Source organism: Rhinolophus sinicus, chromosome 3, assembly GCF_057876585.1.
Source record: "Rhinolophus sinicus isolate RSI-liver-muscle chromosome 3, RSI-T2T, whole genome shotgun sequence".
In the NCBI taxonomy this organism is placed as follows: domain Eukaryota; kingdom Metazoa; phylum Chordata; class Mammalia; order Chiroptera; family Rhinolophidae; genus Rhinolophus; species Rhinolophus sinicus.
The window spans coordinates 201,079,430-201,095,441 of record NC_142503.1 but is presented as its reverse complement, the minus strand read 5'-3'; the positions used below and the strand labels follow the sequence as shown (position 1 = coordinate 201,095,441).

The 16,012-nt window shown below is 57.8% G+C and overlaps 1 long non-coding RNA gene across 2 annotated transcripts in view; it reads left to right on the top strand.

The window, feature by feature from the left end:
- The window catches only part of LOC141570803 (uncharacterized), a 79,780-nt gene that overhangs the window by 6,821 nt on the left and 56,947 nt on the right, over positions 1-16,012 (top strand). Inside the window, exons 2-3 of one of the 2 annotated variants that reach the window (XR_012495256.2) lie at positions 9,547-9,680; positions 12,776-15,448. This is a non-coding gene — a long non-coding RNA (uncharacterized LOC141570803). Of the gene's footprint in view, positions 1-9,546; positions 9,681-12,775; positions 15,449-16,012 lie in introns of those variants that run through there. The other variant, XR_012495255.2, reaches the window with a different exon arrangement.

The window sequence follows — 16,012 nt, the reverse complement described above, 5'->3', positions numbered from 1 at the left end:
TGCAGAAGACCAGCTGGGTGGGCAGAGGCTGAGCACCTGGGGAGGGGTCCTGTTGAGCACATCCAGGGCCGGGGATCACAGGCTCGGACGTGAGGGGACACGGCACTGCCCGCGGAGGCCTGCGGGCTGGTCAGGCCTCTTATGCTAGAACCCTGCTTTTCCCAGTCTCATCCTATTTCCATTTCTTTTTGAAAAAGATTTTTATTAAAAATACAGCTAACATACAATATTATACTAATTTAGGGGAACACCATAGTTACTCAACATTTATACACCTAAGAAGTGACCCCCTGGTAAGTCCAGCAGCCATCTGACTCCGTCCCCGCTGTCACAGTATTATTGTCTATATTCCCTGTGCTGTACGTTGCATCCCCGTGACTTACTTGTTTTATACCAGATTTGAACCTCTTATTCCCCTTCACCTTTCCGCCCCTTTAAAAATTTTTGAATTACAGTCGACATTCCATATTATTTTATGTTAATTTCATGTGTACAGCATAGTGGTTAGACATTTGTATAATTTAAGAAGTGATGGCCCTGACTAGTCTAGTACCCACCTGGCACTATACATAGTTATCACCATATTATTGACTATATTCCCTAAGCTTTACATCCCGTGACTGTTTTGTAAGTACCAATTTGTACTTCTTAATCCCTCCCCCTTTTCATCCACCTCTCAACCATCCTCCCATCTGGCAACCATCAAAATGTTCCCTGTATCTATGAGTTTGTTTCTGTTTTGTTTATTTATTGTGTTCTTTAGATTCCACATATAAACAAAATCACATTGCATCTGTCTTTCACCGTCTCACATACTCCACTCAGCACAATACCTTCCAGCTCCATCCATGCTGCTGCAGATGGCGAGAACCCATGCCCTTCCCTGGACGAGCAATATTCCATTGTATATGTCCCACCTCCTCTTTATCCATTCTTCCATCGACAGACACCCAGGCTGCCTCCACATCTTGGCCATGTAAGCAATGCTGCAATGAACATATGGATACACTGGTCCCCTCGAAGTAGCATTTGGGTTTTTTCAGATAAATACCCAGAAGTGGGATTACTGGGTCCTTCTTTGTCTCTTGTTATAGCCTTTGTTTTAAAGTCTATCTTGTCTCATCCCTTTACTTCCCTGTGTGTGTGTCTTCCAATCTGAAGTGAGTCTCTTGTAGGCAGCATGTGTAAGGGTCTTGTTTTCTTATCCACTCAGCCATCCTATATATTTTGAGTGGAGCATTTTATCCATTTACAGTGAAAGCAATTATTGATAGATATGTAGTTATTGCCATTTTATTATTCAAAATTTTGGCTTTTTTTTTTTTTATCATCTTAAAGAAGTCCCTCTAAGATTCCTTGTAATACCGGTTTGGTGGTGATGAGCTCCTTTAGCTTTTTCTTGTCTGGGAAACTCTTTATCTGTACTTTGACTTTAAATGAGAGCCTTGCTGGGCCGAGTAATCTTGGTTGTAGGTCCTTGCTTTTCATCATGTTGAATATTTTGTGCCAATCCCTTCTGGCCTGCAAAGTTTCTGCTGAGAAATCAGCTGACAATCTTATGTGGTCTCCCTTACAAGTTACTAGTTTCCTTTCTCTTGCTGCTTTTAAGATTCTCTTTTTGTCTTTAACCTTTGCCATTCTAATTATAATGTGTCTTGGTGTGGGCCTATTGGGTTCATCTTGTTTGGGACTCTGTGCTTCCTGGGCTTGTATGTCTATTTCCAGGTTAGGAAAGTTTTCAGACATTTTTTCTTCAAATGGGTCTCAGTTTTCTGCTTTCTCTCTTCTCCTGGTACCCCTTTGATGCAAATGTTGGTATGCTGTCCCAGATGCTGTCCCAGAGGTCTCTTAAATTATCCTCAATTTTTTTTTTTTTTAAAAGATTTTTATTGGGGAAGGGGAACAGGACTTTATTAGGGAACAGTGTGTACTTCCAGGCCTTTTTTCCAAGTCAAGTTGTTGTCCTTTCAATCTCAGTTGTGGAGGGTGCCGTTCAGCTTCAAGTTGTTGTCCTTTCAGTCTTAGTTGTGGAGGGCGCAGCTCAGCTCCAGGTCCAGTTGCCGTTGCTAGTTGCAGGGGGCACAGCCCACCATCCCTTGCGGGAGTCGAGGAATTAAACTGGCAACCTTATGGTTGAGAGCCCACTGGCCCATGTGGGAATCGAACCGGCAGCCTTCGGAGTTAGGAGCTTGGAGCTCTAACCGCCTGAGCCACCGGGCCGGCCCCTATCCTCAATTTTTTTTCTTTTTGTTGTTCCAGTTGGGTGTGTTCTGCTACCTTGTCTTCCAAATCTCTGATTTGATCCTCTGCCTTATCTAGTCTGCTGATGATTCCCTTCTAGTGCATTCTTCATTTCTGACTGGTTCTTTTTTATGGTCTCTATGTTTTTTTGTTTTGTTTTGTTTTGTTTTATGCTTGCCATCTCTCTGTTGAACTTCTTACTAAGTTCCTTGAGCATCCTTATAACCACTGTTTTGAATTCTGTCTCTGATAGGTTGCTTGCCTCCATTTTGTCTAGTTCTTTTTCTGGAGTTTTTTCCTATTCTTTCATTTGGGATGTATTTCTTTGTTTCCTCATTTTGGCTGCCTCTCCGTGTTTGTTTCTATGTATTAGATCTGCTATGTCTCCCAGTCTTGGCCAGGTGACCTTATGTAGTAGGTGTCCTGTGGGGCCCTGACACAGTCTCCCTGGTCACCTGCTCTGAGTGCTCCAGGAGTGTCCCTTGTGTGGGTGCCCTCCTGTTGTATTTGAGCCTTGATTGCTATTGGCACTTCAGTGGGTGGGATTGACCTTCAGGCTGATTGGCTGTGCGGTTTTACCATGTCCACAGCTTACGGGCTGCTGTGCGGGGGGCTTACCCCACTGAGTGGGATTCACCCCACTGGGCTCTGGTGCCTGTTGACAATGCTCTTTTGTTGTGCTGCTCGTGGGGCTAATTAGGCCGTGCTCTGCTGTGGTCTGAAGCCAGCCTCCAAGTATGTTGGTTCTGGGGCCTCTTGGGAGGGGCTCCGGTACAGGCCCAGGTCAGCCACTGCCTGTGACCAGCCGGGGGCTACCTGGCAGGAGCTACAAAGTGATCTGAGTTTGTTCGCTATCTGTGCTAAACCTGGAGGCACATGGGAGAGGCCACACTGCTAACTGAGAATGGCTGTCACCAGTACCGGGCCTGGGGTGGCTCTGCAAAAAGCCAGGACACCCTGAGGCCTGCTGCCACCTGCAGGCTCCCTTAAGGTTCAGCCCCTGATAAAGCCTTGTGCCGTATACAAGTTGGGTGAGGCAGGGTCTCAGGGAGTCACTAGAGTGAGAAGAGTTGTGGTCACCAGGTTAATGTAGACTCTGGTTTGGTCCCAGTGCTGAGCCTAGAGCTACTCAGCAAAAGCCTCAGAGCTCACCAAGGCCAGTCACTGCCCATCTGGGGCCCATGGCCTCTGATAGTTTTCCAGAAAGAGTGATGAGAATGGGGCTGGTTGTTCTTGGAGAAAGTGCCTCTGGTGTTGGGGCAGTTGGGTGGGGCGGGGTCCCAGTGAGTCAGCAGAGCAGAACTTTGAAGCTTAACAGGCCAATCAGATTCAGATTTGACCGGAAGCGTAGGGGGCGGGCTCAACACAGGAAAGATGGCGCCCGCCTGCCGGCTGCCTGGGAGGAGGATTTCTTCTCAGGGAAATGGTGACTGTCCTCCAACTCTTGCCTGAAGCCACACACTTCAGTCTGCCCCCCACGTGTCTCCAATGTCACCGTCCCTGCGCTGGAGCCCAAGGTGAGTGCCTGCGAGCGAGTGAGTCTGTGCGCGGCCATTTAGGAAGACGCCTGGGTTTCCTACCGCCTTCCGTCCCACCCAGATGGTCGGAATCCCCGCTGTTTTTCACAACCAGGTGTGGGGGCTCCTCTTCCTGGCACCAGTACTTAGGTCTGGGGAGGCTGGTGTGGGGCTGGGATCCCTCGCTCCCCCCGGGGGTGGGGGGAACCTCCTCTGCCGAGATATCCGTCCTGATTCTTAGCCCCACACAGAGGTTTGGGGCTCATTCTGGGTCTCTGCCCCTCCTACCAGTCTCGACGTGGCTTCTTTATATCCTTAGTTATAAAACTTCTGTTCAGCCAGACTTCAGATGCTTCGCCAGGTTGTTTGTTCTGTAATTTAGTTGTAATTTTGATGTGTTCATGGAAGGAAGCAGGCAGGGTGCTTCCGCCATCTTGGATCTCCCTCCTATTTCCATTCTTATTAACAACAGAATTGATTGGAGGTGCCAGAGGCACCACCATTTGCATTCCAATGACAACATTTGTGAGCTTCTCAGGTTTTTCTGTATTTACATGATGAAACCGGCCCAAAGTTTCAGTGAAAACGTAATTAAAAAAAGCAGTGAAAGCAAAATCACTGTCAGGAGCTAGGGGTGGCCCTGGGGGACAATAGTGATGGCTGGTGGGTGGGCGGGCCTTTCTGCTGACTTTGGGGGCCGCTGTGGGTTCTGCCGGGAGGGAAGGTCCCAGAGCCGGGGTCCCAGGCCTTCCTGGGCTCCCAGAGTCTGTGGGGAGCACAAGTGGATGCTGAGGAGTGGCAGGGAGAGGGGCACATTGGGGCAGACCCAGCAACCGGTGGTGGTATCTGACATGGGGGGGAAGGCACCCACATGCCCGTATTTCAAGTCTGGATGAAGTGAGGTCTTTGTGACACTAGAACCTGTCTCAACACAAAGCTAACCCCCTGGGGGCTACAAAGTGCATGGAATAGGTGCGTCTCACTCTCTCCTGCTCGCAGCCTAGTGGTGCCCTGAGGAACCCCCCAGCCAGGAGACCGCACAGAGACACAGCTGTGCTGAGTGACTGCTGTTCGCAGTGGGGTCCTCAGAGAGCTGTGACGGGGACACGGCCTTGCTGGACAGCGGCATCCCCAGCTCCCTGGGTGGACACAGACACTGGCGCACTTGCTGCTCTCCCATCACCCAAACTCCCCACTCACTCGTCAGAGAGGCCGCCACATCCCCACCTCTGGGCATCAGAGGCTGAGCACAGCCATGTGCGGGGTGTCCCCATATTGTCACCACCCAGTGTGTGTTCTGAGTGTCCCTGGCCATCCCCTGCTCTCCCTTGGCACCCACTGGGCAGCCATTCTCAGGATTGCTGGCTTACCCTCAGGGATCATGCTTGCACACCCATGCACACGTAGGTACATGTGCTCACGTGTGGCTGGAACACAGGCCTCGGGGAGGGAGGTGACCTGGGTCTCCTCAGGGAGCCCCGAGTCCTGAGCTTTGTTCTAGTCTGGGGAGGGGCGGCCCCTCAACTGCAGGCGCGGTGGCAGCCGGAGCGGATGGCAGCTAATTAAGTGCTAGACTTGATATTAAACGGAACGCTGGAACGTTCTATAAAATCAGCACTAAATGAGAGCCAAACGTGGTACGCTCGCTTGGAGCCCAGCGCATACAGGCAGGGCCAGGCAGGCTGGGAAGGCGGGGTGGGAGGATGGGCTGAGGATGATAAAATTATGGAGTCATTAAGATAAAACACTGTCTCAGAGCATGAAAACGAGAGGTGAATTGATTCAGTGGTAAAACAGTCTTATTTCCCTTTAATGCTTATTTAGAGCTTTCTACAGCTTCTCCTGTGATGCTGTCTGAGGAGCTGCCCCATTCCTGGCCTGGCTGCAGCCCTCGGGGCGGGTGTGGGTAGGTGGGGCGGGGGGTGGACACCCAGACCTGCAGGGACCTCCTGCGGGAGGTGTTGGGGGCATTGGCAGGGACATGCAGACTCGTCTTCACCACACTGGCCTGTCCACTCATTTGTATTCCGTGTTGACCATAGACAAACGGAAGTGGGGTCTATGTTCCCTGTAGCTAGGGGGAGGCTGGGAGACAAGGGACCTCCCTCCAAAGTGGGCGGGCAGGACGGGGGTCCTGGAGGCTCCCAAGGATGGGGCTGGAGCTGAGGCCCCAGATGGGGGTGGTCGGCACTGGGGCTGGGTGGGGGAAGGGCTGGAGCAGAGACATGTGGGCTAGGGGGTGGTCACCTGGCAGAGGCACTGCCTATGGACGATGGCAGCGGTGCCCATGTCCACTGACGAGGCCGTCTCAGTGCTTCCCACAGCAGTGGCCTGCCTCGAGGAGGCTGCCAGGAAACTGTAGCCCATTTCACAAGTGGGAAACCCAGACTGCAGGCAGAGGAGGCGCTCCCACACCTGTGAGCACGGGGCTGTGTGGCTGGTGTCTTGTGAAAACAGGGCTCTGATCCCAGAGGTGTGGACGTGCCCCAGCATCTGTATCTGGCTCATCAGTGGTGCTGCTGCAACTGCTGGCCGAGTCCGCGAGCCAGAGCGCTGACCTCTAGGGCTGCCGCAGGGCCTGCGTGACCTCAGCGCCCCCCACCTCTGACCTGCTGGCCACAGGCAGCCCAGCCATGGCCCTGGGGTGCTGGGTGATCAGGTCTTGTCCATAGCTGGGGGTGGTGAAGACAGGTAAGACCTGACCGGGGCTGACCCCATCCTTCTATGGACAAGGAAAACATGCCCGGGTTCGGCAAAGGCCCTGGGACACACCATGGCATGCCTGGACACTGCCCTGTGGTCCCCAAACCTCAACCAAGGTTGGTCAGGCACCTACCACCCCCACCAGACCCAACCGTGTGTGAGGGATGGGGGTCCGAGTGGGGGCTCCAGGTCCAGGAGCCAGGAGGAGCCCATGGGCTGCAGGGCTCTGGTGCTTTGCGGCATTTATCTGGGGGAGATCTGCATTCTGCCGATGGACTATGGTTCAATTTCTGCCGCCAAGGGAGCTGGCTTCACTCACCCCATGTCAACCTCAGCAGTGTCTGAGGAAGTTGGGAGGACCCAGCAGCCAGTGTGATGCTTTTCTCCCAGTATCTGCAAGCCTGCCCCTTTCACCAAAGGGGTGCTGCCGGGGCCCCCACACTGTCATCCACCCAGCAATCCCCAGGGCCCAAAATGTGGGAGATTTGGATTCCAGGCAACTTGGGGACAATCAGTAAATGGCACGGGACAGGGGGCAGGGGCGCTCTGCTGCCCATCCTGGATGTCAGGGCCCTGGTCCCCCGCCTGCCCTGGCCTGGGTGTCTCCCTGCTGCTCACTGCCCCCCTCCCCCGGGTCTTTCCCTGCCCGTCCGGTTGCCCTTTGCCTCCTCCCGGCTCAGCGCTCCCAGCACCTGCCCCAGGGTGCCTCCCTGGGAGCCCTCGTGCCCCGCCACGTCCCCCCATTTGTGCAGACCGCTCTTCTAAGCTTCCTTCTTGCCGGACCCTACTTGGCAAGAGCTCCAAGAGGGCGAGGCCCCTCTGCCTGTCTGCACCCAGCAGACTGGTCTCCAGGAGGGTCTGGGAGATGTGCACTGGCGCTGAGTGAACAAATGCCTTTGCGTGTGAGCCCATCTGCCCGCAGTGGGAGTGGAAGAACAGGCCGCCAGGAGGGCAGGGCTGCCCAGCACAAACAGTCCCTGCTCTCCCCGTGGACATGGCAGCCCCAGGCCTGGCTCTGGGCGGCTCCCACCCACCCTGGACACACACTTTCCATGGGCACAGGAGAGCTAAGACAGGACCCCCAAAATATAGGGGGGCTTGGGGTCACCCCAGGTCATCCTGGGCCCCTCCAGCGGGGGAAGCTGCCTGAACCTCAGGACACCCATCCTTCCTGCATACACGGACGTTGCCCGGGCAGCGCTTTGCACTGGCATAGAATCAGCTTAACGTGCGTACACTTTGGGCAGCACAGGGGTGCCCCTGGGAACATCCTACGTCACAGGCTCCCGTGTCCCTCCCGGGCGTCTCTCACTCACCTCCAACTGGACCGAGGATGGCCTGTGGCCCCCAGGGCCCCTCTTCCCCGTTGACAAGGGGATGAGGACTTCCCAAAGCCTCCCTTCTGCACAGCTGTCACCCTGTGGGCCCGAGTGGACGGGGCGATGGTGGGTCCTGGGGGAGGGCAGGTGCCACCATGAGGGGACACCATTCCCTTCCCCCAGCCTGGACAAGATGGGTGGTTGCTGGCAGAAAGGCCAGGCAGAGGTGGGGGCAGAATTCAGGCAGGAGCCTGGCCCGAGCACCACAGTCACTGTCACCACCGCTCGGGTCTCTGTGACAGTGGGTGGCCCCAGGCCCAGGGCTGAGGGAGGGGGCCATGCAAAGTCTGTGCCGTGAGTCAGGCAGCCGGGGCCTGATGTGGGCTGGGCTGTGTGCAGGGGGGCCTGGGGGGCACCCACTTGCCTGGGCTGGCCCCCACCTGTAGGACAGGCAGCAAAGTGCATCTTGGCCCATCGGGGAAGGAGAGGGCAGTGCCACTGCCAGTGGTGGGGGACGCCAGGGGCACCGAGGGCTCTGCTGGGTGCTCCTGCCTGTCCCTGTCCTAGGGACAGCTGGGGGGACACTGGTAGGATGTGGACCCTGGGAGGGACCTGCAGCCTGCATGGGGAGGGGTGGGAAGGCAAGTGCCCCCTTGCAGACAGATGTGGCCTGCGTTTTCTAGGCCTCCAGCTGTGAGATGCTCCAAGGGGCCAGGTCCCCTGTGCCCTGCACCCTGTGTGACAGACCCTCCTGGTTCTCCCTGAGCTCAGCAGCACCTCCTCGGGACAGGCTTTTGCTGACCCTGGGGGCCTAGAGGTGGCTTCGCGGCCCTTAGCCTGGGGGACCCGCCACCCCACGGGAGCCGGATCCCTTTGGATGTACCTAAGAGGGATCCAAAGCTGTGGTGAATGTGGGTCCCCCGCCCAAGCCTGTGGACTGTCCGCTGCCTGGCACTTGCTGCCTTAGCTGTGGGGACCTGGGACTCAGGATTAGCTGAGCTGAATGGGAGCCCAGAGAGCCTCGCCTGGAGGAGGTTCCTATTTCAGGGCGCCAGGTGTGGAAACAGGCCCCGACACGGTGACCCCACAATGTCTCTCAGAGTGCTGCATCCAGACCTCGGGCTCCACGCTCGCATGTGGCCCTGGCTGTGTGACAGGCTCTCTGGGCAGGGCCTGCAGGAGGACCTGGCCACCAATGGCTCAGGGCCTCGGACACCCTGTCCCACTAAACGGTCTTCCTGGCCTTGCCAGTGTGCTGGCCCGGCAGCACCGTCGCATTTCCTAGTTATCCAGGCGGAGCAGAAAGTGACGATGGGCAGGCTGGGGACCGCTGTGCGAGCAATGACAGGGCGCCTGACTGGGCGGGTGGCCTGTCCTCGCTGCCCCGGAGACATGTGTGGAAAGGACTGGGTGTTAATCAATAGCATTTGGGTCACCAAGAGCACCTTCGTCACTTGGATGACAAGACAAGCACGGGGCTGAGGGGACAGCCGCGGGTGTGAGCTTCCTCGGCAGCGTCCTCCGCCGCCAGGCCCCTGGAGCTGTGCTGGCTGCGAGACACGCCGTTTCAGGCCGATGCTGATTAGAATTTTTTATAAGTTTTTTTATACGAGTCATAACAGCTCTTTTGAGACAATAACACGGCACCGGAAGGATTTTAAAGACCTTCAGGAATGGGAATTTGATTAGCAATCAGGACAGGCCCTCTCTGCCTGCGTGGGCTCTCATTTCCCGCGTTTATGTTCTTTTTATGGCCTTACCCTCAGGAGACCAGCTCCTTCTGATGATCGAAACACCTTCTCGACACCAATGAGCTGCTGTAGCAAACCACCCAGACCAGCCCCTCCCCAGCCAGAACCGGAGGGTTGGAGACCTGGGCTCCACACATGGAGTCCGCAAGGTAAGCTCGTCCAGCCCCAGCCAAGAAACAGGTGCGGCCAGGGGCGGGCCAGGTTGGCGGTTGGCCGTGGCATGGGAGACAGGCCACCAGGTGGTGCTGGAGGACCGGCCAGGAGGCCAGGTGCATCCTAGCTCTGCTGGGGGTGGGGCTGGGGAGGTGAAGGGTGGGGGGACTGGCTGTTTGACCAGCACACCCAGTATCCTCGGGGAGCCAATAAGGGTAGAGCATTTCCCAAAGGCTGGACTCTCCAAGGTGGTTTCAGGCGGGGCGAGCACACACCACACTCAGGCCCCACTGTGTGCCTGGGTGTCGGGATGCCCTGCGTGAATCACAGCCTGGTTGGGGGGCACACCCTCCTTAGGGCCCAGGGACCCTGCCACCCACATCTGAAGGGCATCACCTGGCTGGGGCCTAGGAGGAACACGGCACAAACGGGCCTGATAGGAGGCCCCATGCGCAAGAGGAGGGGCTCCCCACCTGCAGGGGCCTGGCCGTTGTCCAGTAGGACCCAGTGAGGTCGGGCTAGCCTCAGCTGGCTGAGAGGGCCTCAGCCCTGGCCACAGGGGTCATACCATATCCATCTTTCCATGCTGTGCCAGGAGCCAGACTGCATCCTGGGAAAGGGCCTGGGCCCCTTCTCATGGTGGGTCATGGGGGTCACGGGCCACCCAGGGGCCTGTGGTGGTGTCAGAGCCTGAACTGAGCCTGGCCTCCTAACAGACTCCCCACCTCTGTAAGCTGGCCTGGGCAGGGAGACACCCCTCCCTATGGGGTGTGAGGAGGGGCCCTTCCTGGAGGGTGAGGGTCTCTGCGGGGAGGCCTCAGTGTGTCTATTTAGAATCCTTGTGTGTCTTGGTGCCAGCCAGGCCCCATGAACTCTGGCAGTCCCTGTCATTGGCCAGGGTCCAGGGAGCTTCTCGAGACACACGGCCAGACATAGGCTACAAGGGGAGTGGTGGCTTTTGCCTTCCTCATGGTTTGCAGATTTAGAAAGAGCTGAAAGGGGATGGGATGACCTGTGCTAAGATGGCCATGTAGCTGGACCCAGTTCTACCACCCAGCAGGTAGGGGACCAGCAATGGGATTTGATCATATAGATGGGGGCTCCACCAGCATTTCTATCTCCAGCTGTGTGTCAGGCCACCTCTCTGAGCTCAGGCCAGACTTTTGATGCAGTCCCACACAGAACTCTGATCGAGCCTTACTGAGCCTGGATCCCAGTCCACACTGAGCCCCGATCCCAGTCCACACAGAGCCCGGATCCCAGTCCACATTGAGCCCGGATCCCAGTCCACACAGAGCCCTGATCCCAGTCCACACAGAACCCGGATCCCAGCCTACACAGAGCCCGGATCCCAGTCCACACAGAGCCCGGATCCCAGTCCACACAGAGCCCGGATCCCAGTCCACACAGAGCCCGGATCCCAGTCCACACAGAGCCCGGATCCCAGTCCACACTGAGCCCGGATCCCAGTCCACACTAAGCCCGGATCCCAGTCCACACTGAGCCCGGATCCCAGTCCACACTGAGCCCGGATCCCAGTCCACACTGAGCCCGGATCCCAGTCCGCACTGAGCCCTGATCCTAGTCCACACTGAGGCCGGATCCCAGTCCACACTGAGCCCTGATCCCAGTCTGCACTGAGCCCGGATCCCAGTCCACACAGAGCCCGGATCCCAGTCTGCATAGCCTGCATCTCAGCCCACACAGAGCCCTGATCCCAGGCCACACTGAGCCCCGATCCCAGGCCACACTGAGCCTGGATCCCAGTCCGCACTGAGCCCTAATCCCAGTCCACACAGAGCCCGGATCCCAGTCCGCATAGCCTGCATCTCAGCCCACACAGTCTTGACTCTGATCTCAGGCATGCTCTGAGAGTCTGTTGTGTGAATGGTGAGCTCAGAGTAGTGGAGCAGACATGGAGGGAAATACCTCCTCCTGCTCTGGTAGGATGGGTAGTCTTGGAAAATGTCCTGAGGAGGCATGAATTGTTTTCCTTGCTCCTCCTGGCTGTGCTCGGGGTTCCGATGCCCTGTGACTTGTGTGGTGTAAATGGGAGGTCCTGGGAGGGTCTGGGCACAGGTCTTTGTGGCCCACGTCTCTGCTTACTGTCAGATCCTGCCTTAGCAAGTCTGCCCCTTGGGAAAAGCGTCCTTGCTGCTAACAAGAAAGGCCCAGAGGGAGGGAGAATGTGCAGCTCTAGTCCAGACCCTGTATGGGGGGCTCTTTGTTCGTGGGGTGGGCCCTCATGGGGTGAGGACCGGAGCTGGGAGAGGAGCCTAGAGGGAGGGCTTCTCGCTGCCCTGGGAGCCCCGGCCGCTGGTCGGGTTGCCGTCTGCGCACAAGCACCCCGCCCCCTCCATACGCTTTCCCAGGTGACATGCTGCTGCGTGTTTCCAGCCCGTCTCAATTCATTTTCTCTCTATCCCACCCATGACCCTGCATAACTGTACGAACCTTGCATGAGTGTGTGCGGGGGGCTCTGAAAAATTGCTGCCACCAGCGCTTATTTAAATCCCAGGCTGATTTATGAGTGTGGACAGTTTTAAGGCCACTGCGAGCAGGTAGTTAGGCAGACTGCTGAAGTGACAGTTTCCAAAGTGAACGCAAAGGCATGCCTGGTGCCCACTCAGCCTGCAGCGCCACCAGCTCACCCGGCCCCCTGCCTCCCTCAGGAGACAATCACTGGGTTGGGCAGTCCTTACAGAGAGAGCCCAGGGTGTCCTGTCTGACTGCAGGCTTCTCCGGCTCCCAGGGCTGCCCGGAGGTGTGGATGGTGGCAGGTCTCGGGGTGCGTAGCTGCACAGAACTGGGTGCAGGTCGGGGGAGGGTGTGCAGGACAGGAGCGACCCTCGTGCTCTGGCTGGCTGGCTGGGTGGGAGTGGAATAGGGGCCATCTCCCCCCCTGGGCTGAGAAGGGTGATAGCAGGAACAGTGGCCCAGTGAAGCTGAGGTGACATTTTCTTGACCTGCCTCTGGGAGCAGCCCAAGACACAGGGTGGGGACAGTGGCGGGGACAGTGAGGGAGGGCTACAAGTCCAGTCTTAAGCCCCCAGCCCTCGAGCTGTCCATTGCTCCGTGCTCCTGGTTCCAGGAGGGCGCCCAGTGCAGACCACAACCATCAGAAGGGAGCGGCACCCAGCTCCCCCGCAACGCCAGGCAGGGTGCCGCATTCCTGTTTCCTGGCGAGGCTGGACTCTGGGACGTGGACACGGATCTCCGGAGACTTGACATGTTGGCACCCAGTGAAGACACTGCAGACACCGCTGTGTGCAGGGAGGGAAGAGGGTGTGGGCCCGACCAGGACAGGTGTGGGCACAGCGTTGGGTAGGGCTGGGTGAGGGTGACAAGGGCAGGGCAGGGCAGGGCAGGTGTCGCTTCTGTTCCCTTGCACCCCCGCACCTGTAGGAGACTGCCTCACCTGCCTGGCCCAGCTCATCCTCGTCCCAGCCCTATGGGGTGTTCTGGTCCAGCCTGGCCGTCCCCTTGCCTCTCTGGCCTCAGCCCTTGCTTTGTGAAGAGTCGGGCATGGAGGTGAACCCGCCGGTCAGTGAGTGGCTCCGCAGCTGGACCCCATGGGGGACACGCACAATAGTGGCTTCATGCGTGGCTCAGGGGCTTCCGGTGGCCATATGCGTGAGTATGTGCACATGTGCACGTGTGTGCACACCTGTCCGTGTGTGTATGTGTGCACATATGTGCATCCACATATGTGGGTGTGTACAAGCCGTGTGTGTGTGTGTGTGTGTGTGTGTGTGTGTATGTGTGTGTGTGTGTGTGCTGGGAGCAGGGCCCACCTCCCCCCACATGTTCAAGGCCACCAGTGAGCCACACCCATCTCCTGAGTCCAGTGGGTGTGGGGAAGGAGGGTTGACAGCAGTGGCCCAGGCCTCCCTGGTCTGCCTCATGTGGGCTCATTAGGTGGAAATGGACACTGGCCCTGCCTGAATCTGGGAGCCGCGGGCAGGACAGGGATGTGTGGGGAGAGCGGGGCCAGAGAAGGTACTTGAGGGGTCCAAGCTGGGGTAGCCTGGGTCCTGGGTCCCTGGCCGGTCGCTTCTGGCCGCACCTGGCAAGGATGGCTGGTCTGGGGGCAGCTGAGGGTGCCCCTAGCTCTGAGGTTCAGTGATTCCAAGACTCTCTGGTGGGGGCACTGGCCTGGTGCCCCACTCAGCACAGGAGGGCTCTCCACCTAAGACCTGGCTGATTCCCGAGCTCTGGCCTCCTCTGAGCCTCCTCACACCCAGGCGTGGGGGCAGAGGGACGGAAAGACCCTTGTGTGAGGCCCGCTGTGGCTGGTGCCCAGGCAGTGTGAGTGGAGGAAGGAGGCAGTGAATGCCAGTGGTCAGCAGGGGCGGGGGCTGCCTGAGGCAGCTGAGGTGTCCCCAGGGATGGCGGACACTTGCTGTTATCAGATACACAGAGCCCCCAGGGCGGCCACATCTGGTCTTCTCTGGCCCTCTCCCTCGGTTTTCATGACGTCCTCTTAAGGCACAGATGAGGGAGTTTGGAGGACCCTGTTCCTTCTGCAGAGGGAGTGTGCCCAGTGTGACCCAGGGGACGTGCAGGCACCCTGGGAGTGAGGCTGGCACAGGGGTCCTGGTTGTCCATGGAGTCAGGGCCACGGCCTCTGACTGTCACTAAGGAAGGTAGCACCCGAGGGTGGGATCTTTCGCTGTCCCCTGTCTGAATTCCCAGGATACAGAGGGCACTGCTGAATGTGGGGGCCTTGTCCCCTTTCAGGGCGACAGATTATAGGAAAGGTGCAGAGGGGCTGGCCAGGAGGGGGAAGGCTGAAGCTCCGGTCAGGAAGACCTCGGCCTGTCACTTGGTCAGAGAGCAGGAGGACAGAGGCTACTGGACGTGGATACCCAGAATCCAGGCTGTGGCCTCAGGGGACAGAGTGGTCCGGTCGGTTCTGTACCAGGGGTTGGGTCCTGGGTGGATTAGATGGGCATGACAGGTCCACTGTCAGGTAGGTGGTGACATCTGCCAGTCATGAGGGGGGTGGGACCTTGCACGGTGGTGCCCAGGCCAGAGGTCCCTGGTGCCCAGACATGGGAGGCACAGAGGCTGGCCCACATGGAATGAGGCTGCAGGTCAGGAGTGCACACCCACAGCTGGTGAATATTTAACACGCCCTAACAAAGAACATGCATAATGAACCAGGCCGCCAGAGGAGCGGTGGAATAATCCGTCTTCTTAAAGGGGGCTCAGTCATTTGTTAGCTGTTTGGAAATCTGCAGTCTAGTTGCAGGAGTCACTCTCATTTCTAAATTAATTTGTGTGATTTAGAAAGTGGGAGCTCCACGCCGGCCTCTGGGTTCTGGGGGGGCCTGGCTGAGAGGCTTCAGCTGGTGCTGGCTCCCAGGTTTGGTCTGTGTTTGTTGACTGAGCAATCGATTGATTGATTTTTTCACTCACGGATCCCCCAGTCGCTCCGCCTCGTGCCACTGTGCTGGGTTCCTGTGTGTGGGGCCCAGTGGTCCCCTCGCCCTTGGGCTGGTGTGAAGGCTCAGTTGAATCCACGTCCTCGGAGGCTGGTCCTGGCCCTAGCTGAGCCTCTCTTGGGCTGGTGGTGGGTGAGGTGCCTGGCCGTAGCTGTCACTGTCCTCAGCCTTGCTCTGAAGTTGACTGACCAACTGTGGTTTCAGGATGGAACAGTAGGGCTCCAGATAGAGTCATGACCCTGTGGGTCCCTTGAGGTCCCCATGGGAGAAGCTCCACTCATCCCCCATGTCCCACTTCCTGATGGAGCCCGCCTCTTGCGGGGAGTGGGGGGCGGGTAGCTAAGGACATGGCTCTGGTGGGACCCAGTGAGGAGGGCTCCGGAGACAGCCGCGGGAGGAGGGGGGGGGTGGGGGGTGGGGGGGAGGGGGCTCCTGCAGGCCCCGCCCACTCCCCTGCAGGCCCCGCCCCCTCCACTCGCTCCCTCCTACTCTCCCAGGTCCCACTGTCCCTCCCCCATCCTCGCCCACCCTCCGGCCGTGGCCATGATTTCAGTTGGACTCTCTCAGTGCTCTGTTCAGGCTGGGAGCCCCTTCGGGAAACACCTTCTGGTTCGTTCCCCGGGGCTGCTGGTAGAGGAGCTGTCCCCATGCCCACCTCAGGCCCCATGAGGCAGGATTCGGGGGGTCAGAACAGGCAGATGATGCCTGCCCAGGCCACAGGTTGGACAAGGCATGGGGGGCTCGAGCTCTGGGGCTGGGGAGAGCACGTGGCATGTGGGCATTACCGTGGTTCTCCCCCTCCCCCTGATGTCTCCAAAGTTGCCCTCTCGCTGCCCCCTCCCCAGGCCAGCTCCCCCCACAGCAATGCCCAGGGAGGCCGC